This window comes from Rhinolophus ferrumequinum, chromosome 6, assembly GCF_004115265.2.
Source record: "Rhinolophus ferrumequinum isolate MPI-CBG mRhiFer1 chromosome 6, mRhiFer1_v1.p, whole genome shotgun sequence".
Lineage (NCBI taxonomy): Eukaryota > Metazoa > Chordata > Mammalia > Chiroptera > Rhinolophidae > Rhinolophus > Rhinolophus ferrumequinum.
The window spans coordinates 24,511,549-24,533,210 of record NC_046289.1 but is presented as its reverse complement, the minus strand read 5'-3'; the positions used below and the strand labels follow the sequence as shown (position 1 = coordinate 24,533,210).

Here is a 21,662-nt window from a genome sequence, read left to right as displayed (position 1 = left end):
TAGAATATGGCATTAGAGAGGCTTCTTAGGACCGCATCAGCAGTCTGAAGTCTGCTCAGAATGACCCATCACTGGCTGGAGTGCTCATCACCAGTATCCATTCTGAAATAGCGCGAGAGCATTAAGAAGCTTCCAAGGGTAAATTTTGTGTTATGTGAATTATATCACAATAAAGGTGTTAAGAGAAGAAAAAGCTTCCAAGGAAGCCAAGTTCTCACCACTCACCCACCCACCTAACCACCTCCATTAACTTTCTGCTGCCATCACTATTTAAAAGAGGGGTTTTCTTCTCCCCCAGTCCTGCATTCCTGTCGTTTTCCCATTGTCCTTTCTCTGTCAAGACCTTCCCATTGCAGGCCAGCACAAATGACGTGTTTAAGTGAATAATCAACCTTTACCTGAGTGTGGGGAACAAATACAGTTGAGGAAATCACAAGTCAACAATGCTGGGACTGAGTTTGGATCCTGCTTAACAAAAGCTAACCTGCTGTGTGATCTTAGGAACTTGACGCTTACCTTCTCTGAGCCCATAACAGATGTACTGTAAAGTATCTGTTACATGAATAATAAAAGAATGCCCACCTTCTAGGGATTTGGGAGAATCACAGGACAAAATACTGCCTTATAACTATATCATGCTTTGTACATATAAGAGGTTACAATTATTTTTTCTATAGTCTCTTCTCCCCAAACCAGCTTCTTCTCCCTTTCAAGAACCTAGTCCAAGGAGGGTGGGGGTAGGGGAGAAGGTGAAGGGAGTAGAAAGTGCAAATTAGTAGTCACAATATAGTCACGGGGATATGAAACACAGTATGGGGAACATAAACAATAATGTTGTAAAGATTATGTAGGGTGCCAGATGGGCACTGGACTTATCAGGGGGATCACGTCATAGATTGTGTAGATGCCTGACCACTGCACTGTACACCTGAAGCTGAAGTAGAGTAATATCGAATGTCAACTATAATTAAATATATATTTTAATATATTTTTTATATATTTTTTATATTATATGTACACATATATGTATATGGTCATGGGATGTGGAATACAGCATAAGGAAGATAGTCAATATTGTAACAGCTATACACAGTGTCAGAAGGGTAGTAGATTGAGGGGGTTATCACTTTGTGAGGGGTGTAAATGTCTAACTATTACTTTGCTTTGTACACCTGAAACTAATTTTTTTTTAAAAAGAACCTAGTCCAAGCAAGATGTTTGTCCTCTGTAAAGACCTCAGGGTCACCCTATCACCCACAGGATGACCCTCTGCTGGGCTCTGCCCAGAGAAACTCCAGCATTGACTCACTGTCTCATCCCGGTGTCCCTCCAACGCTTCTCTCCCGGTCCCTGCTCGTTGTGTCCTTTCCACCAAGTTTTCCCATAGTGCTGCCCATGCAGCCTGAATAGGGACACTCCTTTGATGGCTGCACCTTCTCTTCACCCCTTTTTACCATGTCCTTGCTGAGGGAGCAGGAGCTCAAAACCGCCCCAGCCATTAAGTTAAGCCATCATGTGCTGAGAAGTCACTGCAATGGGACTTCACCTTTGAAAGCCCAGGGGACCTCCTCCTCAGTTCACATTTACTTCACCTGTTCCGGGGCAGGATCATGCCTGCCACACCAGCCCACAGCTGTCCACATCTCTTGGCCCCCCGCCTACACCCGCCTCTGCCTCCCTCTCTTGTAGGCCTGCGCCCGTTTCTGAATGCCTTTGTCAGGCCTGAGAGGGAGCTTCTGCAGATGTCCCCAGTTGCTGTTGTCACTCTGGGAGAGATGTCTGGCTGGGTATAGGGAGAAGGACAAAACAGGTGTGGGTGCCAGGGACGGCAGGACTGCAGGGCCATGAGGCTAGAGACAGCCTTTCTTCACAGAGCCAGAGCTGCCAGCTTCCCGAAGTCCTCACCTCATTCCAGTCCAGTTCCATGCCCTCTGCAGAACCAGCTCCAGACAGACTCCTTCACTGGCTGTTCTCTGGAGCTTGCCTTATGGCAGTAGGTCAGGAGGAACGGGCCCCCCAAGATCCAGTGTGTACCATGGGACATGACTTAAAGCATTATTTTTAAATGAAAACAAATACTGATACATCGTGAACTAGGATCTAAAATTCATATTCATGGAAGTGTCCAGGTTGAAAGCACAGGCTGAGACCTGAGTCCAAATCCTGGCTCATACTAGCTTGATGATCTTGAGCAAGGTACTTAATCACTTGGTTTTCTCATCTGCAAAATGGGGACAATAAGAGCTTAAAACAGAATCTGGTACATATGAAGTCTTTTATAAGTACTGGCTATCACTGTTGTCTCATCTGCTGACCGATCTTCTTGCTTCTAGTCTTGTCTGGCACACTTACCATCCACACTGCCATCAAAGTAATCACATCCCTTTTCGATAGCTCCCATCATCTGCTGCCAAAAGCTCAGACTGGTAACCAGCCCGTAAGGCACTTATACTTCCACATGATCCCGCTCTGCCCCGCTTCCCAGCCACAGGCCCACACAGCCAAACAGCCTGAAGTTTCCCAAGATGCCTGCTTTCTCAGGCATGCTCCTCCGCCCCCCACCTTCATCCACAGGTTAAATCCATACCCTGGTCTCCCACCAGACTTGGAACTTAATGGCAACTCTTCCAGTAAGCTTTGCTTGACTCCTCCAAGCAGAAGGCGGCCACTGGAGTGTATACTGCTGGAGCCCTTCCAGAGCCCCTTTATCAGGCTGGTGCACCATCCTCATCTGCTAAGGGCTCACAGCTGCCCTCTTCTCAAAGGGAGTCTTTGCTGGGAGAGAGCGCTGCAGCCAAGGATTGACTTCAGAGTGTGAAAGGGAGGGAATCCAAAAGGTCAGCTCCTTTGCCTCAAGGTGGCATTAAATCCTTGGTGGTGCATTTATGCCCCAGGGCTCCCGGTGGGATCAGCTCCAGATGCAAACATCCTTCCTTGCTTAGCTTCTTCCCCAGCCCCAGCCTGCTTGCCTCACTCCTTTCCTTCTGACAGCACTTCCTAAATCAATCCCAGTCACCCCAAACTGTCTCAGTCTCTGCTCCTAAGGATCAGAACAGCCACTGTCTCCCCTAAACTCCCATGGCATTTTCTTGTTTATCTTTCCTCCGTCCTCTACACATTGTCCTACAGCTGCTTACTGTACCATGTCCCTACTAGGATCAGAGCTCCTGAAGGGCACAGTGTGGATCTTAGTTCTACCTTGTATCCCTAGTGCTTACACAGTATCTGCACATGGAGGGTGCTCAGTAAATGTTTGTTGATAAATGCAAGAATAACATAATACATGTGAAAATTTGAGGGAGGTCATAAAATTTAACAGATTTTTATGACTATTCTATTTCTCCCATTCTAAGGTGCACATTTCTCCCCATTTTAACATCTCTGAAATCAGGATGCATCTTACAATTGATAGCATGTCATGGTTTAATTATCAGCATTTTCTCTTTCATAGCTATACATAAAATAATGGTGCATCTTATAATCACTGGCTTCTTAAGTTCAGTGGTGTATGGTACTACTACTGCTACTACTACTACTACTGAGGCTTGATCTGCTGGGTTCTGGGGCCTGCAGGGCAAAGTCCATAGAGCTGAGAGGCCCTAGTACTTGAGCTCAGTAGCTGTCATGAAATCAAACTCTCATAAAGTGACCTGCAATTTCCCAAGGATCAGAAGGACACCTGTGTCCAGACACCTCTGGAAGCTCTCATGAAAGCAGGCTAATGTGATGTGGAACAATTCCCAGCTCTGGGCTGGGAATCAAGGGGAGCAAAGCTCTAAGCCTGGTTCTTCCTCTCCTTTTCTGGATGACCCCACGCAGGACCTATCAACACATTTATCGAGCACCTACTACATGCTTGACGTGATGCAAGCCTGCTGGACCCATGCAACACTCTGAGAGGAAGCCATTATCCCCATTTTATAGATAAGGAAGCTGAGGTTCAAAAAGATTAAAGACCTCTTCTAAGGTCATACAGATGAAATTCGACCGCTGGACTCTCTGAGGCCTTCTGTCTGCTATATGAGGATACCTTCTGGGCTTGTGTCCTCCTGGTTAAGTCAAATAATGAGGGGTCATAAACTGGAGGCTCACAAGCCATCCTCACCCCCAGATGTATTTTGTTTGATCCTTATCGTGTGTTTTATTTTAATTAGCGTAAATTTATTGTCAACATTTTTTTCTTGAAATCAGGAGATCTAAGCTATAAATCAGGATTTATGGTTTGTCATGAAAAAAATCGGAATACAGGCCACATGGGAGGCAGAGCCAAGGAGCAGAGCCAGGGGAGCAGCACTACGATGGGAATAGCACTTCGATAGCAGTAGCAGCACAATGATGGGACTCACACCGTCCAATTTTCCCCAGATTCCACCCCTTCCCGGGCCACAGGTCACTGTTGTTTAATCATCTCACTTGTGTTGTTTTCTTACCCCCAGCCAGCCTCTGTCTTTGAGATTTCCCATTCCCTAGAAGCCTTTGAGTGGGTGACCCTTAAACCAGATGAACTCCAGTGCCGTCTCCAGCTCTAACAGCATGTGGCAACTCCCAGAATCTCTTCGAGCAGCCTCCCTCTAAGGAGGTGGCTTTATGAACCTATTTCAGAACCACTCAGACAAGCCCCTGCCGGTTACCTCCTCTTTGGCCCCCCTCACAGGGCCCCCAGTGTCTGCCCCTCCCACCCCACCCAAAGCATCAGTGCTAGCCAGTCAGAGGGCTGAGGGCCAGCGTGGCTGAGGTGGGGAACCAGGCAGGTGTGGAGATGAGTTAGCTCAGGTCCAGGGGTGGGTGGGGCCTCACCTGGGGAGGGATCTAGTGAGGAAGGCAGGACTTTCTGTTTCCTAACAGGAAAGTGGTTAAGGAGATTGGTGGAAGTGGGAAGGCTCTGCCGTGACAGATGATGAGCACGGTTTGACACATGAGGAAACAAAAACAGTAAATCATGAGGAGGAAAAATGTACAGTCTCAGCAGCAATTTAAGAAATGCAAATGAGAACACCATTAAGGATCCATTATAACCCGAGTCAACGTGAAAATAAGTAAATAAATTAAACAAGAAAGCTGCTGTTGGCAGGGCCATCAAGAAATGGCTGCATATACATTGCTGTGCTCCTGTAAACTGTTCAGCTCTTTCTAGAATGTGATTTGGCATTGTGTTACAAGAGTTTAACACTTTGGCCAGCTAATTACGGTCGGGGGACCAGATCCCATGGAAACAATCTAAAATATCACCACAAAGGAGTTTTTATAAAAGAGGCCCATAGCACCTGTATATAGACCCCCAAAATTGGAATCCATTCTGATTATGGCATTTCCTTCAGAATGTAATGGACTGACACATGGAAACACTCTGATGAAACCATTTGATGAATTGTTCAGTGACAAAATCAGCACAAAGAGATAACAGAGGTAGACTTATAAACTATCTAAAATTTCCACAGGAACATGAGCGGCAATCAGGAGAGAATTCTGAACAATGTAAATTGCTAAGGTGTAATGTTTATTTTGTTAAGTTGGCCAAAATGGTTTGAATAACAATCATGATGATGACAACGAAAATTATGATGATATTGATGATGTAAGGGCCATTGAGTAGGAATTCCTCATAATAAAAACATGCCAGCCCAGGTCCCAGGGGACAGGGAGGCCCAAGCCCCTGGCTTGATGAGACAGGAAGAAGGAAGGTAACCTGGGAGAGGAGGGCTTATGACTGTGGGCAGGGGGAGGGCCCCAGAGCTTCCCTTACCAGGAGGGTTAAGGTACCTCTCACCAAAGAAACAAAGTTATACAAGTAAACCCACACCATTTAACCTCCAACGTCCTGGGTGCTAACTCTTACTGCTGCCTTTGCGCTCTCAATTTTACTAATACCTTAATTGAGCAACTTCAAGGTGACACCAGCACTCTTTGTGGGCTAGCCCAGGAACCCAACCACCATTTATAGCATTGTTTCTATGGAAATGTGTTTCAAGCTTCAAGAAATTGAGCTGCTGACAACCCTGGGGCACTCACGTGGTCTCTAAATTAGGGAACTGAGACAAGTAGTTATTGCTGGGTCCTGGGCTCAGGAAGACAGCTTGTTACTTAGATTCTGTGGCAGTTAATACACCACCAGCAATGATCTCAATTGGAATAGGCCGGAGGTCACTGCATAGGGTAGGGATGGGACCAGGGCTTCTAGGAATGAACACAAGATTCTAGGGAAGCACATGGATATCCTACCCCATTTTCAAACACACACACCAACATGAGTGGTGTGGAAGATGTGAAAATGGCCTGCGTATGCCTCGTGAGTATCCAGGCAAGCCCTGGGCCCATGTGCTGATCCTGGCAAACCTCCAGCTACAGGGCCCTATATCAGTCTGATTTGGGAACAACATCAACAAAAAATCCAAATCTTTGACAGTTCTGGAATTTGGCCTTAGCGGATATATGCTTGAGATAACCAGGGCCCCAGCAGGGCCCGGCCATCTCTCCACATGTGCTCTGCTGCAGTGGCTTCTGTTTCGCAGGCTCCAACCTGCCCGCTCCAGGCCTGCCCAGAGCTCTCCAGTTCCCACCTACCTTGGGACTCCAAACAGCACCAAGGAGTCTCCATCTCCTGCCCTGACTGGGGCTAGTCACAGAAAAGAGATATCGTGGGCCCTCCAAACAGACCCTCCACATGTCAAGAAAGTTTCCCAGTGGGGCAGCCGGATGGCTCAGTTGGTTAATGTGCGAGCTCTGAACAACAGGGTTGCCGTTTCAATTCCCGCATGGGATGGTGGGCTGTGCCCCCTGCAGCTAAAGATTAAAAACGGCGACTGGACTTGGGGCTGGGCTATGTCCTCCACAACTAGACTGAAGGACAATGACTTGGAGCTGATGGGCCCTGGAGAAACACACTGTTCCCCAATATTCCCCAATTGAAGGGAAAAAAAAAGTTTCCCATTGAGAAGAAAAGACTACACACATACACACACACACACAAACACATATACACACAGAGGCAAACCCAAGGTGGGAGTGGTGGTGAGAAGGCCGTTCACTGGGAGTCCTGAGGCTCTGAGATGCCAGAGATACGAGAAAGTGGTCCGAGGAGGGTCAGCTCTCAGCCACAAGGCCACACTTGCATTTACAAGTCCCAGCAGAGCTCATGGCAAGATGGCGAGGGCCCTGCCTGCTAAGCCAGAGGTAGACTGGATGAAGGTGGGGGATTGATGAGGCTAGCACTGAAGGGCAACTCTAAGTTTCCATATATTAATCTAATAAATATGTGCAACACTGGACACACCCCAGACACTAAGTTACTAGGTCTCCACCTGGGTCAGGCAGGGCTGCAAGAGGTCAGTTTGCAAAAGCACATCCTCCTGCTGCCTGTTTGAACTGCATCATTTGCCACCACCTGTGGCTGAGGCGTAGGGGGCCAGGCAGCCTCGAGGTGAGTGGGTGGCTTAGAGCCCAGCCTCTGGGCCACATGTGCTCACTGGGTTGGTTCCCTAGATACTCAGGTGGGAACAATCCTCTGGGCTCTGTGGCCACCTGGGGGTCGCCTGCACCAGGCAGAATCCACGCTGGGAGCCCTGCAGTTTATACAGTTAGGTGGCCTGTGAAGTCAGTTACTAAAAAACCCAAGTTAGCCAATCTGAATTCTCCAGCTCCTGCAGTACAGGTGGCTAAGACACAGCAGTTCTATCTTCCTGGTAACAGATGGGAGGCTTGGAGTTCCTCCCCTGGCCTCCTTCCCACCCAGATAGTCTTTGATATGTTAAGGTCTTTTTTTTTCTTTCTTTTTTTAAGTATATATACTATATATATTACAAAAGCAATTTCAAACACCCAAATACTCCATTCATAACCACTTGACCTAAATCCAGTATTGACCTCATGCCTATTTTATACTGTAGCCAATGTAATCAGTTTTATACACTCATCAAGTGTATCTGCAATTTTGCCTGCTAAACCAGAAGACATTTTCCACCAAAATTCATCAACATTTTCTCACGAATTAATACCATCTTCATATTAATTTAACAGTGTCATAATATTCACTGAGTCTTAGTATCATGAATTATACTCATATAGCCACATAGAACATTTAGGCTCTGCACAGTTTTTTTGCTATTTTAAACAAGGTTCCTATAAATACCTTTGTGCATGTAGTTCTTTTTCTCTTAGAATTATTTCCTTAGAATAAATTCCCAAGAGTAAGACTAATAGGTAAAAAGGAAATTAACATTTTTATAGTTTCAAGTTCTACATTTAAAAAATATATTATTCTGTGTGAATTCCCTGGACTGTCTATTTTCCAAAGTAATTTTGCTGACTGCACCTCCTAATCCTACCAGTCAAGGTCTACTCTTAAAATCCACTTTCCCAACTCCCAGGGGGCTGGGTATCTAAGTGTACACTCTATGATTGAATGGTTGTTGGAGGTAGCTCGATTGATTTGCTGTGGAGGGATAAGGAAGGAGGACAGAAAGCGGTGGGTAAGAAGGTAGAGGGCTGGGATGGGTAGGAGGGGGGAGCAGGCCCTGTGGAGGTGGAAACAAAGGTAGATCCTACATGCTATCCCTCCCAAAACAAGCCAACACCTCCCTGGACTTCAAACCCACCGTACCACCTGAGCTTCCCCTGAGCTGATCTTCCAGGGTCCAAGGACAAAGACACACTTCAGTGAGTTCCTAAAGGAGATTTCAGAAATACTATGTGCTTCTAGGTTCTGGAAACATACTTTGCAAATGACATAAGCCATGCAGTCACCATTGGTCAAGTAGGCCCATGCACATGTAGGCTCAGCCCTAAGGGTAGCTCAACTTTAAGACAGAAAATCTGTTAAGAAAGTCCTCCTCAACAGTTTGGTGGTAAAGATGCTAACACCATAGCACCCTCTAAGTGGCATGCAGACCCTGGATAATGATTCCATATTAGGAACGCCTTTGAGTGGTCACCCCGGTTCCACTGTGATGCACCATAAAGATACCACTTGCCAGACTCCATTCACAGGCTTGTGGAATTTCCAAGCAGGAAAGGACCACGTGTAGTCTAAGCCTCTCATTTTATAGAGAAACCAGGACACCAAGTCCTTGCTTTGGGGCTCTGCTGCACCGTGCAATCATTGTCAGGAGGCTCTGTTCCTCTTCCCCCTCCACAGGAAGAGCTACAGGCTGTCCTGACTGTCACCAGACAGAACAAGGCTTTTGTTTTAAAGAGCCCCAATCTCTGCTCTCATGGTCTGCTGACTCGTGTTCCCTAGTTCCTTCTCTGTGCAAAGCCAGCAGACGGCACCAGGCATGAAAACTCAGGGGTCCTCTAAGGGCCGCTGGGATGTATCCTTCTTGAGGGGTTGGGGCCGGGAAGTCTCCGCCACCTTTAAACCAGCTCCTATCACATATGCCTCCTCAGAGTCCTCCTCAGGTAGATGGTGACTTGGGTGCCAGATGTTGCATCCCCAAAACCCCTTCCCACCCTCACCAGGGACTCCTTGGCAGGCTCGGAAAAAGAGCAAAGTCACCAAGGCAGTGGCCTCTCCAGCAAGCGCTAAGGGAGGCCATCAAGCAGGCAACCAGCTCACCAACCACACACCTGACCCAGGCCGGGTCCTGGGCTTGCCCACTGCTCCATCACATCCCCTCAAGCTGCCCGTGGGACACCTACGATGTGCCCAGTACAAGCCAGGCACGCCAGCAGCTAATGCCAGCATTCTACAATGGGGAAGTTCAGTCCCAGAAATGCTAAGATGGAGGCTCAAGAAGGCAGCAAGGAAGCAGGTGACTTCCGGCCAGTCCTGTGAGCATCAGCCAAGAGGAAACAGGCAGGGAGGGCATTACAGGCAGAACGAGCAACAATACACAAGGCACAGAGGAGTGAAAGTGCACTGAGGAGCAGGGAGAACATGAATGGGCACGAGGGAAGGGGGAGTGGTGGGACCAGAGATGGGAAGCTGAGCTGGGGCTCCCACAAGGGTCTTGTGTGCCCTGCCAAGGGACGGGAGGTTTCTCCTGCAGAACTTGAGCAGCTCTCAAAGGTTTTTAAGAGGAGTGACGTGATCAAAGCCATGTTTTAGTAAAAGAACTAAGGTCCTTCAAGACTTCTTTTCCACTACAATACTGCTTTTAATACGATTCCATTTCATCTGGACAAAACTGGGAAAGTCGGTATAAGTTGTGCCAGAGCCAACACTGGCGGGGAACACTCCTGCTCCATCCCTCCTGGGGGCCAACCTGATCCCACATTGGTGACCAAGCCTCAGCCTCAGAAATCACCTCCAGTCCAGCCCGCAAGAAGCCAGCCCATGACATGCCCAGCTCCGCGGAGGTAGCAGCTTCCCACTTCCAGGCACCAAGGGAAAAGACTCTTGGAACGTGAGTGGCCATCACGGCCAAGAGTTCAGTAGGTTCAAAACTGAATTTGTCTCTCTCTCTCTCTCTCTCTCTCTCTCTCTCTCTCTCTCTCCTCTCCCTTCCCTCCTTCCCTCCCTTTTTCTTAAGGGAAATTAACTCCTTTGTCTAAGATTATTGGAACAGAATGACCAAGATTTCAGTCATCGTGCCCTTGCTTCAGAGAGCTGTAACTAGAAGATCTGAGAGCAGAAGTAAGCCGTGCTCACCTAGCCAACACCCTCTTATACGGATAGAAACCTGGGCAGGGATGCGATGAAGCCTTCACTCCTTTAGCTCTCTCTCTCAGGCAGGTTATTGGGTAGAACATCTCCACTAGGTCGACATCTTCAGAACTGGAAAGGTGCCCAGTCCTGTCACCTCAGCCAGCTTGGGCACCAGGGACCTCAAATCATTCTACAAACCAAGCCTGAAGCCAAAACTCCGACCTCCCATCTGAAAAGCAAAGGAGCACCTCCAAAACATCCTCTGGCCCTGCCAGTCTTGCCCAACCCCAGAGGAAAAACAGAATTCAAGCTGTAACTGCCTGTCAGCCAGAGAGAGCCAGGCCTGGGCCACTGTCCTTACAAGGCAGCGCTGAAGTTTTCCAAGCGAAATCAAACGGGCAGGGAGGCTCCAGATGCCGGGATGACCTCTCTTTTCCACTGGAACCATTCAGGTTCCAGAGGATAAATCCAACTGCTAACGAAACGCTCAGCTCTCCAGAGCATATAAGAATCCTGAAGTTTAGCTGGAAGCTAAAGGATTCAGAAGGATGTCCAAAAAGATTAATATCGAGATGTGGATATTTTCAGTGGCCTAAGGGGGATGCCCCATCTCCTCCTCCCATGTCCAGCACTGTCCAATTGTCCCAATCTGAGGGCTAGAATGGGCTCCAGTTTCTGTGATGGACACTTGTCCACCCGGCATGTGCCCCCATCCCCAGGTTTCAGGCACCGGGCATTGTGAGTCCTGGTGGGTGGCAGAGTTCCTCCTGCCACTGGGGAAGCTGTAACCTCCAGAGCCTCGCTGTTCAGTATCCGCAACAGAGAGAATATGAGCGTGGACAACCAGATGGACAACCAGATGCTCAGCCTGGACTATGCGTCTGGAATGAGTGGCACAATAAAGCAGGGAGAGCTCAAAACTCATTCTGAAGAGGGTGACAGCCTCCAGATCAGCTGGCAGCAGTGATACCAGGGCCAGCGGCCTCATCACCTTGGCTTTGGTTCTAACCACCCAACTTCCCCTAGGTCCTCATCAATTTCTGAGCCTCGTTCTCCAACCTTCCAGGGCATTCAGGGAGCCAACAGGCATGCTTCCATACATTACTTTTCTCCTTAATTTGGCCAGAGTCAGCTTCTGCATTTGTAGATTTAAGGCCTGGACTCCCCCAACCTGTCCTTCCACCTCCATACTTGCTCCTTGGCCCCCAAGACAACACCTATGTGATCAAGTCTCTAGCGTTCCTCTGTAAAAAGAGTAACTTAAATACCCACATATCTGAGGATCACAGCCACCTAATAATCCCAAATAGGGACAAATGTCATAAATGCTGCCTATAACAACCTACCCTGTCCCTGGTTCTGACTAGATGCCTTGGCTTGGGGCATTAATATCAGAAATTAAAGGTATTACTGCTCCCTTGAACTCTTCCCTCTCTCTCCACTAACTCAGGGAAAAGTGGACTTGGAGTTAGGAAACCTGGGTTCCAGAACTTGCACATGTCATTTCAACCGTGGGGCAGGTGACACCTGTACCGCCTATTTCACAGGGAGGTTAAATCAAATGAGAAGCCTCCATTGCAAAGCCCCAATAACCACCTAATTCCTATGTCAATCATTCTTTTCAGTCCTCAGTGATCAACAGTTGGTCAATTTCAATTCAATTTAATAAGTACTGATGGAGAACTTCCTACGTGCCTTGTGCTATAGTAGGAGCACAAAGTCATGGTTTCTGTTTTCATAAAATTCAAAGCTCCCTCCTCCTTTGGCTTCTATGACACTAAACTCTCCTCGTTTCCCTCCTTCCTCACGGTCAGTTCCTTCTGTCTAATTTGCTGACTCCCCTTATACTATACCCCTTAAATGGTGATCCGCTCACCTCCTGTGTGCTCTCCATGGGTGACGCCATCTGCTCCCCTAGCTGTAACTCTATGTTCTGGTGATTCCCAAACGTCTGCTCCAGAATGTCTAATAGACAGAGGGGGCTAAAGGGAGGTAATTGAGTTTGTTTGGAACTTGCCTTGAAGCTGTAGCTGCACAGTAAGTAATCACCTTTACTTAAATGATATATTTATTTGGGGTGGCCTGGTTAGAGTTCATGGAGGGGCAAAAACCCCCATTGCCGTCTCTTGGGGATCGCCTGCCCTAGACCTGTATGTCTAACCGCCCACAGGACATCTCTCTTGGATGTCCCATAGGCATCTCCAACTCAGCATGTCTGAAATTAGACTCGTTGTCTCTACCCGAAATCTGCTGCTCCTCTTATGTCTCAAGTAGAAAATTGAGCAAACACTTTCACTCGTCCCTTGCTCAACTGGTCCTCGAGGCCAGTTGAGGCCTCCCTTAACACCTTCCTAACCCAGCTTCTCCCTCTCCCACTACTCCATCTTGCCCCAATGACCGCAACAACTTCGCCAGTCTCTTTACTGCCCATCTTCCTCCACCTCCAGTCAATTCTACACATCACAGCTGAATGATGAATGATTTTTCAAAAAAAATTTAAAAATTCTCTCTCTCTCTCTCCCTCTCTCTCTCTCCCTCACACACACATACCCCATCAGTCCTCAGTGGCTCCCCACTCCCCACTAAGAGGTAAGGTCCAAACCGCTTAGCTGGCACAAATGGCTGGCCCATGGCCTGGCCCCTGCCTGCCCCTCTCAGCAGCAGTGCTCCGTCACACCCCACTGCTTGCAGTTCCCGGAGCCGACCATGTTGTCACACCTCCACTCCAGGCCTTGCCTGAGCTGCTCCCTGTGCCTAGAATGCCCTGACTTCCTTTGCCACCTGGTGGAGGCCTACACGCCTACTCGTTTCTCAGGATTTAGCTCACACATCAGCTCCTCCAGAAAGCTTCCCATTCATTAGTTCCACAGTATTCACTAAGCACAGGTATCATGCAAGGCACTGGGGCCATCGTAGGCCTTTCCTAATATTCCTCTGTCCTCTAGTCTGGCAGAAGCGACCAGTCTGTCCTCTGAGCCAGCAGACCCCTGAATACACTCACAGTGACAACCATGGCACTAACTGCTCTTGACTTTTGTGCATGTCTGCCTCCCTCACAGACCATGGGCACCTTGAAGGAAGAGGCTGAATCTTTCTTTTCTTTGTATCCCCAGTACCTACCCCAGAGCTAAGCACACAGTAGGGATTCAATAAATGCATGTAGGATGAATGAGTGAAAGAATGAAGAATGTGAGGGAAAGCACCCTGTAAACCATGATGGGCAGTGTTACCACTGCTACTACTATGGCCAGTTTTCTTTTTCTCCATAACAGGGGAGGTCAGATCCTAAAAGCTAACTGGGTAGTTCAGCAAAACCTCCTTGGAGATGGCAGAAGAAATCCTGAACCTTTTACCACCTCTAGTGCAAGTGGGAATGGGGGTCGGGGAGTGGCTGTTAGCTCCTAATTTGTCCCAGAGCAAATTTGTCTCCCATGCTATTGGGAGGCCACAGAAGAGTGGACACAGATTCATACAGAAGATTCCTTGCAGACCTCTTACAAACGCCTGCAACAGGGAGCCTGGAAAGGGGAGAGGAGAGCGGACAGAGAGGGCTAGGGACTTAGAGCAGAGAAAACTGTCTGCTACATATGGGCACTGCCCTCTCCCAGCCCCACACCAATGACAGGTCACTCCAAGCATAAGCCCTTCAACTGCAATCCAGGGTGATACAACTACAGTTTAAAACCCACTCCATGGATCTCCTCTCCATGACACCCTGATCACCTGTTCTATAAGTCTTTCTTAGTTAACCTCATGTGGTTATTTCCTAGCTTATAACCAACCCTGCCATCTACTCAGGGGCAAGCATGGGCTAAAAGCCCTGAGCCTGATGCCTGCTGCCTGCTGCCTGCTGCCTCAGGGATATCAGAGGACAAACATCTCGGCATGGGGAGTGAGACTAGTATTTAAACATACACATAGTTCATACGGCATAGCCCCCAAATTCAAGCCAACCACTTCATCTGGTGTTCAACCTTAGAAATTGCAACTTCCTTCTCCCACAACTGGAGGAACAGGCTAAGATGAATTTACGTATCAAGAGCCAGTATGTCTGCCGCCTACCTGGTGCCCTCTTAAGGGACTCTCAAGGTTAATCTTGATTATATTCTTATTTTTCACCTTACACACTGACTTTAGAACCTGGCGCCTGGAAAATGCAACTCCACCAAATTCCATTCTCCTAGGTGACAGATTCAGCCCGAGTCCGTTTGTCCTTCTGGGTACAGCCTATCTCAGAAGCTGGACTGCCAGCCTCCTGGGGGGAAAGAGCAGCTGGGACCACTTTGCACCCCACATTGTGCCATACGTAGTGTTGAGAGCATTGCAGCTGTTCCGTAAATACCCAGTGAGAGCAGCTGGCCCTGAGTTAACTGGCTGTTCAAAGGGTACCAAGTCTGTATTCCTGGGCCTTCTCGTGGGTCCCTCATGAGACAATCGGTATCTTAGGAACTGGGAGGGTTCCTCCTTTTCCTCAGTGTTGCCCAACCCATGTTCAGCGCTTAGAAAACACTAAGTAATCTTATTGGCCAACTGAGGCTGGTTAGGAGGTTTTAGGGACTCCATGTACGTTGATAGCAATTAAGATCAACTAAGATTGCAATGAGATAATAATGGTAAGAAGACTATTAAAACAGCACCCCACTCTCTTCTTAAAGACCTCCACCCTGTTTTTGTTTATTTTTAAGTTTCCTCTTTTTAAATCTTTGTGTGCTGCCTTAAGGAAACTGAAGAGATGGAATCCTTGGTTTACAAACAGACATGCTGGAAGTGCTGATTATGGTGACTAAGATGATTGATGCAGGATGGCAAATGGAAATGGAACGTGGGGTTTGTGCCCAAATCTTCCATTCAACAGCTGTGTGTCCTTAGTGAAGTCACTTATCCTCTTTGAACCTTAGTTAAAAATGAGAGAGTTACCATGGGATTAAATTCTTAACCTCAGGATTCTCTGAGATGGTTTTACTGCAGTTCGTATAAACAGGGGCTGGATGAAAACAGTCCCAAGGTTGTATTCAGTTCTACAAGTTGATTATTTGGTGAAATAGCAGATTCTACAAAAGACTGGTTTATTAAATGCAGTTTATGCATAACTTTTCACAGTTTTCTATGCAAACTCCAGCTTCACCTGTATACATTAAGAATTTTCAATTAAAAGTGAATTCAGCGTATTAACTACAATATTGTACGTAGTAGCAAAAGACTGGAAACTACCCAAATGCTCTTCAGAAGGAGACTAGTTAAATAAATAATGGCATTTTCATATAGTGGAGAACAATTTAGCCATTGGAAAAAATGAGGCAGCTCTATATGCATTGATACAAAACAATCTCCCAGACACATTATGTGAAAAACACAGAATGCAGAACCCAGTGTACAGTATGCCAGCATTTGTTTATATATTCATATTTTCTTCTATCTGCAGAGGCTACACCTGGCAGCATAGTTGAAAAAAATGACAAATTGTAGTTGCCTAAGACAGAGACATTGAAGGATATGGGAACCATTAGAAGATGGGAAATTTATTTTTTCAAAGTTTTATGTTATCAAATTTATCAATATTTTCTCATGGCTTCTGCCTTGCATCTTTCTTAAGATGGCCTTCCTTCCCTCAAGGTTAAAAGAGATATTTATTTTTCTAATTCTATTGCATTTACACATATGTGTATATGTATGGTAATCTCTTGTCTATGTTGAAATTATTTTTGAGACTTACCTTACACTGTATAACTTATCATTTTTGTATTTTGAAATATATGTATGTATTACCTTTTTGAATAGAAAACTGGGGTTGGGGAGGAGAGGGGAGAATCTACCAGATTTTATTTTTAAAGAATCTGGCTTACAGGGTGCACTTTATGGTATGTAAATTATACCTCAATTTAAAAAGGGAGAATTTCGTTTATATGGCAAAGTTGAGATTAACAGCATAAGAACTGGGTGGAGACAACAGAACGCACCTAGTCAAGCCCAATGTTAGGGTTTAGCCAGGATCACCCTAAGACTCAGTTTTATAATTTGACCTAGTTTTATAGGTTCAATACTTGTTTGGGCAAAATAAACCTTCAGCCAACCAGGAAGCATCTCTTTGCCTTCCTCACAAGTCTTGCCGGAGAGTTGGCCTGTCTCCTTCCATCAGTCTGGTTTCCCTGGGAGGCCAGGCCAACCCAGGCAATGAATGCTCTTCCCCGAGAGCTGGTGCTCAGGCGTAGGACACTGTGGGGCAGGTCAATTGGGCCCAAATCAGGACAAGGACAAGCCAGTGCAGAAGCTGGACAGAAGCTGTCTGGCAACAGGGGGAATAGGTGCTGAGGGGGAAGAATGGAGCCGAACATGAGGTGCAAAGCCAGGAGGTGCCAAAGAAAGATTAACAGGCAGAAGGACGCAGTGCTGGGTTGTTCAGAATAAAGACTGGGAACCGTGGTCCTTGGTGCTTGGCTTGGCTATGTGTGCCTATGCACAAGCGGACAATATTGTCATTTGTATGATTATCATCATGGTTTACTGGGATTTGCTATGAGTGGAGCACCAGGCCCTGGGACACAAAGACATAAAACAGGGACTTCCAGTTTAGTTGAAAAGCAAGCATACTGATCCACCCAAAGGCACATTTAAGAAGCTGAATAAAAGGTGTGATCAGAGCCATGGCCCAAAGGAGAAGATAAAAATCCTTGGACTGGGTTTTAAAGTTTTTTTCAGATTGGAGCCCCAGTAGATGTTATTAGAATCTCCAGGGGAAGCCCACAAGGTGGGACAGGGGAATTCTTGAGGAGAGCATGAACAGAGAACTGGAAGGGGAGCGCGACTGAGCCATGTGGAAGAGAGGAAAGAGGAGGCATTCCAGCCTTCCAGGGAGGCATGGGAGGTAGGAATGCTGCCACCAGCAGTTTGGACAAACACACAGAGTGGGTCACTGGGTCAGAGTGGAGGTTCAGGCAGTAGAGCAGCTAAGGCCAGACCCCTGTGTAGAAGGCCCTGACTGCTAGCCTAGAAGTTTGATCTTTACCACGTAGACAGTGGGGAGCCATTGAAGGTTGCTGAGCAGGAGGGTGACCCTTGCAAACAGGCATTTTAAGTGAGATTACAGAGGAGCCCTTTATCCCAGGCTTATTCAAAGCCCTGTGTGTATTTCAAGTGGTACTTGAGACATAAAGTCGTAAAGCAGTGCCCTGTGTCATGCAGACGAGGAAAAAAAAGGTTTAAGGATCTCACAAAGAGATGCTTCAGTGAGAAAGAGCAATGAAAGGGGACACGTTTTAAAGAAGGAAACAAATTTGCAGAACAGAACTGCTAGGCCTCTGGAAAAGCGCAGCACTTCCTTCAGAGTCTGGAATGCCCTCTTTTGGCTGGGCGTGTTCTGCCTCCTTTTTTGGAGGTTAGTCGTGATGTCAAAACACGGGATTGTGGTGTAGAGAGTGAGGCAGCTGGGAGGAGGCTGGCTGATGAACCGAAATATAAATATTGGACCTGGAGAGCATAAAAAGCCTCCATTCTAAAACCACCCTCTTGCAGGAGAATTCTCCATCTGCCTCTCTCAGGGGCACCTTGGGGGGGTTTGCCAGTCACTGAGCTCCCTAATTACCTCCAATAGTTTTTCCCCTTAAAACAATTAACATGATTTTTTAAATCTGTCAAGTTTTGATTCAGAGCTTTTTCAATATTGTTCCTAACTGTGCACAGTGAAGCAGCAGGCTGGGCTGCTGGAGGGTGTCAGGCAGGGCGTGAACTGGGCAGCAACTTTAGGCCATAAACCTGCATTTAGGTAAGGTGGGAGAGGAAGTCAGGATTACGTTTCCGGCCTTACACTGGGCTGTGAACAACCAACTGCAGGACAAGCTGATACAGAGGCAAAGCCGAGCAAGCCAGGGGCCGGGCCTGAGTTATGCACAAAACACAGCCAGGTTGAACTGAAAATATGGGCAGACGACTGCTCCAGGTGGCTCCACAAATCCAGGGAGTCTGCTTCCTTCTTTCTCTGGCCTTTGCAAGGAATCCCTCTCCTCAGCTCTCCTGCCCCCACTCCTGAAGGGCCTTTGGTTACTTTCAGTGTCTGCAGGTTCTATATAAACACAAAGGATTACAAAGACAAAGCTGTCTTTCCTTTGGGGTCAGAAGGGACTGCTCCCATCCCCAGACCCTCAAGACCAGCCCTGGGCCCCAGTAGACCTTACTAAGGCAGCTCAGGTCAGGTAAGGCAGCTAGCTAACCAGGATCTTGACAGTCAAATCCAGTAAAAACCCAGAACAAGGGATTGTGCAACCCATGGGAATTCCTATGTGGTGGTGTTTTTGCTTTAAACCTCATTCTCCTGTGGCAACTGTGTCTAATACCAGAATTTCCAGAAAGGTTCTAATTACACATGTTTTCCCTCTGGAAGCACAAAGGTGTCTGCCAGGGATTGTGCCCTAATGTTTTGGATTGACAAAAGGTCAGTGTGCTCATGACATACAGCTGGCGCGAGGCTGCAAAACAGCATTTTCCTTCCAAGTGAAACTCAGTTACTTGGTTGAGGAGAAGGCTAGGCACAGAGGAACTCCAGTGTGCCAGGACCATTGGTACCTGACACTCTGAGAGGCTGGCCAAACACTGCAGTGGGGTGGTGCCACCGAGCGCACAGTACCCTCATACTGTACCCTCAGCAGGGCTGGGTGCTGCCCTGTGAGAGTCTTCCGCCTACGGCAGGGAGAGACTGGGTTGAGATTTGAGACGTGAGAAGAATGGCTCTGCATGCAACATGTATATGCTTTTTTTTTTTTTTTTTTTTCTTGTGGTTGAGAGCCCACTGGCCCATGTGGGAATCGAACCGGCAGCCTTCGGAGTTAGGAGCATGGAGCTCTAACCGCCTGAGCCACCGGGGCAGCCCTGTATATGCTTTTTGACTGTGTTTTAAATCCCTCTATTACAGTTAGCTACCCTGAAGCCCTCAAGGAGAACCTGTTGCCTTCTTTCCACACTTGCATGCTGGCAGCTCAGTGGGTTGTGAGGACCCCACATTGGCCTGTACAGCAGGTCTTGCTCAGGAAGTGGTTCTGGAGGCTCCGCTGGTGAAAATGTACATTAGTCACTCCTCTGCCTCCCCCGCCCCCACCCCAGACACCATCACAGACACACACAGTCTCAAAGCCCCAGCACTTTTCCCTTTGCCCAGAACACAATAAAGGAATTAGGACCCACCTACAACGTTTCTGCAGCTGACACTTCAAGACTCAAAGTCTAGCTGGCCAGCCAGCTCAGTCACACATGTCTGATGTGTCCTCTTTGCAGCCAGGCCCCAATCAAGCCACTGTGCAATTCTGATAATTCAAACTGCTTTCCCGTTTAGGGAGACTGATAGCCATCTCCCATCTCCTTTTCCTGCTGACGTCATCCCACATTTTCTACAGACACAAATAAGGGTACAGCTCCTGGGATAGTTTCAGGCTGCCTAAGGTGGGAGTGGAGGGATCCTGCCCTCCAAGGTCCTAGGTTAAGGAAAAGGCAAAGAAATAAATCACCTAGCTAAGGTTAAAGGCCAAAGAGAACTTGGCGACTGCAACTCAAGCCTAGATCTGTCCTGGACATTTGCAATGCAAATGTGCGTTTTGTTCCCTGCTACAGAAGTCTTGCACAATAGCCTGTGTATAAACATCCATGCCAACAATGCCTGACTGTGCAATCGCGCTGTAATTACAGGCCGGCAGGAAGCTGCTGCTAGGAACCGCACCATTCAACTTCTAGCCTTCCCGCGTCGGAGTCTCCACCGCACTGACTGAACATTCCTGCACACCCAACGTGTCCCCGCAGCTGCCCGGCCGCTGTTGGTACAGTTGCAGTCTCCCAGCCCGGGGGCCACCTGCCCGGCCCACCTACCCCGGGTTACTTTGCAGGGTTGTCATAAACTCAGCTGTTCTTTAAAAAAAATCCTGCGCCACGAGGCTACCAAGAGCAGCCGGAATCACCATCCAAGTTCCCCAGCACATTCCTGCAGCCCCAGCAGTTTCAGAAAACAGAAAAGAGCGATATGCCACAGAGTCCATCGGAAGCAGGTTTCGGAGTTTTATATAGAAAACACTATCATATGTACGTGGGTGTGCTGACAGTTTTTATGGCTAAATTGCAAAGTGTTAGGCCTTAGTGATTACTGTCGGGTTCGGGACATGGTGTAGGAGGAGAAAGGGTGGAGAGTTAAAGGGATTTGTTTGAAGGGGGTTTGAGGGCAATTCTGGTTTTGCTTTTTGGAAATACCGAGAGTTGTTTTCCCAAACTTCCGAGTTGCTGCTCTGCTCTTCGTCACTGGAGGGCCGAGGAAAGAAAAGTGGGGGGAAAGTTCCTGTAACTTCCTTCCTGCGACCTCCCTGGGGGCTGCGAAGAGGAAGAGCACGCTTCCTTTGGAAGCACCAGGAGGGGTTGGGGACCCGGTGCCCCGCCTGTTGGGCTGGGGGCACGGGGCGGAGGACTAGTCCCGGAGGATTAGCCGCGGGAAGCCCCTTCCCTGCACCCCTCCTCTCGCGAACCGAGCCTGGAGCCGCCTGCAGCTTTGAGGTCCCGCAACAAATTAGCGACGACCGGGGCGCAACCCGGGCCTTGGACCCCGGCCCCCGAGCTCCCTCCCTGCAGCGGCCGCCGCACCCCCGTGCCCAGAGCGGCCCGTCCGCCACATCCCAGCCCGCGCGGCTAAGCCCCGGCCCGGACGGATTCTGAGTCCCAAGGCGGCTCCCCGGCGGCGGAGGGGGCGCCGAGCCCGCGGCTCACCTACGCGCTGGATCCCGCGGCCGCTCTGAGGGGTGCAGGGCGCGGACGATCACGGTCGGCAGACTCAAACTTTGCTGCTGTCGGGACGGCGCAGTCGTCACTTCCTCGTGGAGCGGGCGGCGCGGCCCGGGCTGTGACCCAGCAGCTCGCGCGGTGGCGCGCCGGGCCCTGCAGCCGCCCGCACACAAGCCTAGGGCCCCCGGCGCCCTCTTCCCGGCTCTACGTGTTGGGCTGCAGGGAGAAGCGCCGGCCGTCCGCGGAGCTTGCACCTTCCTAGAGAAGGCTCGCTCCAGCCGCGTCGTTTCCGAGCGGTAGAAGTGCGGTCCGAGCTTGTTGTCTGACTGGGTCTGGA

General features: G+C 48.4%; 1 protein-coding gene across 2 annotated transcripts in view; it reads right to left on the bottom strand.

The window, feature by feature from the left end:
* The window catches only part of MIDEAS (mitotic deacetylase associated SANT domain protein), a 64,691-nt gene extending 43,231 nt beyond the window's left edge, over window positions 1-21,460 (bottom strand). For both annotated transcript variants that reach the window (XM_033107205.1, XM_033107207.1), the window contains exon 1: window positions 21,311-21,460. The gene's annotated coding sequence lies outside the window, so the exon portion shown is untranslated. The remainder of the gene's footprint in view (window positions 1-21,310) is intronic.
* Between the last annotated feature and the right edge of the window lie 202 nt (window positions 21,461-21,662).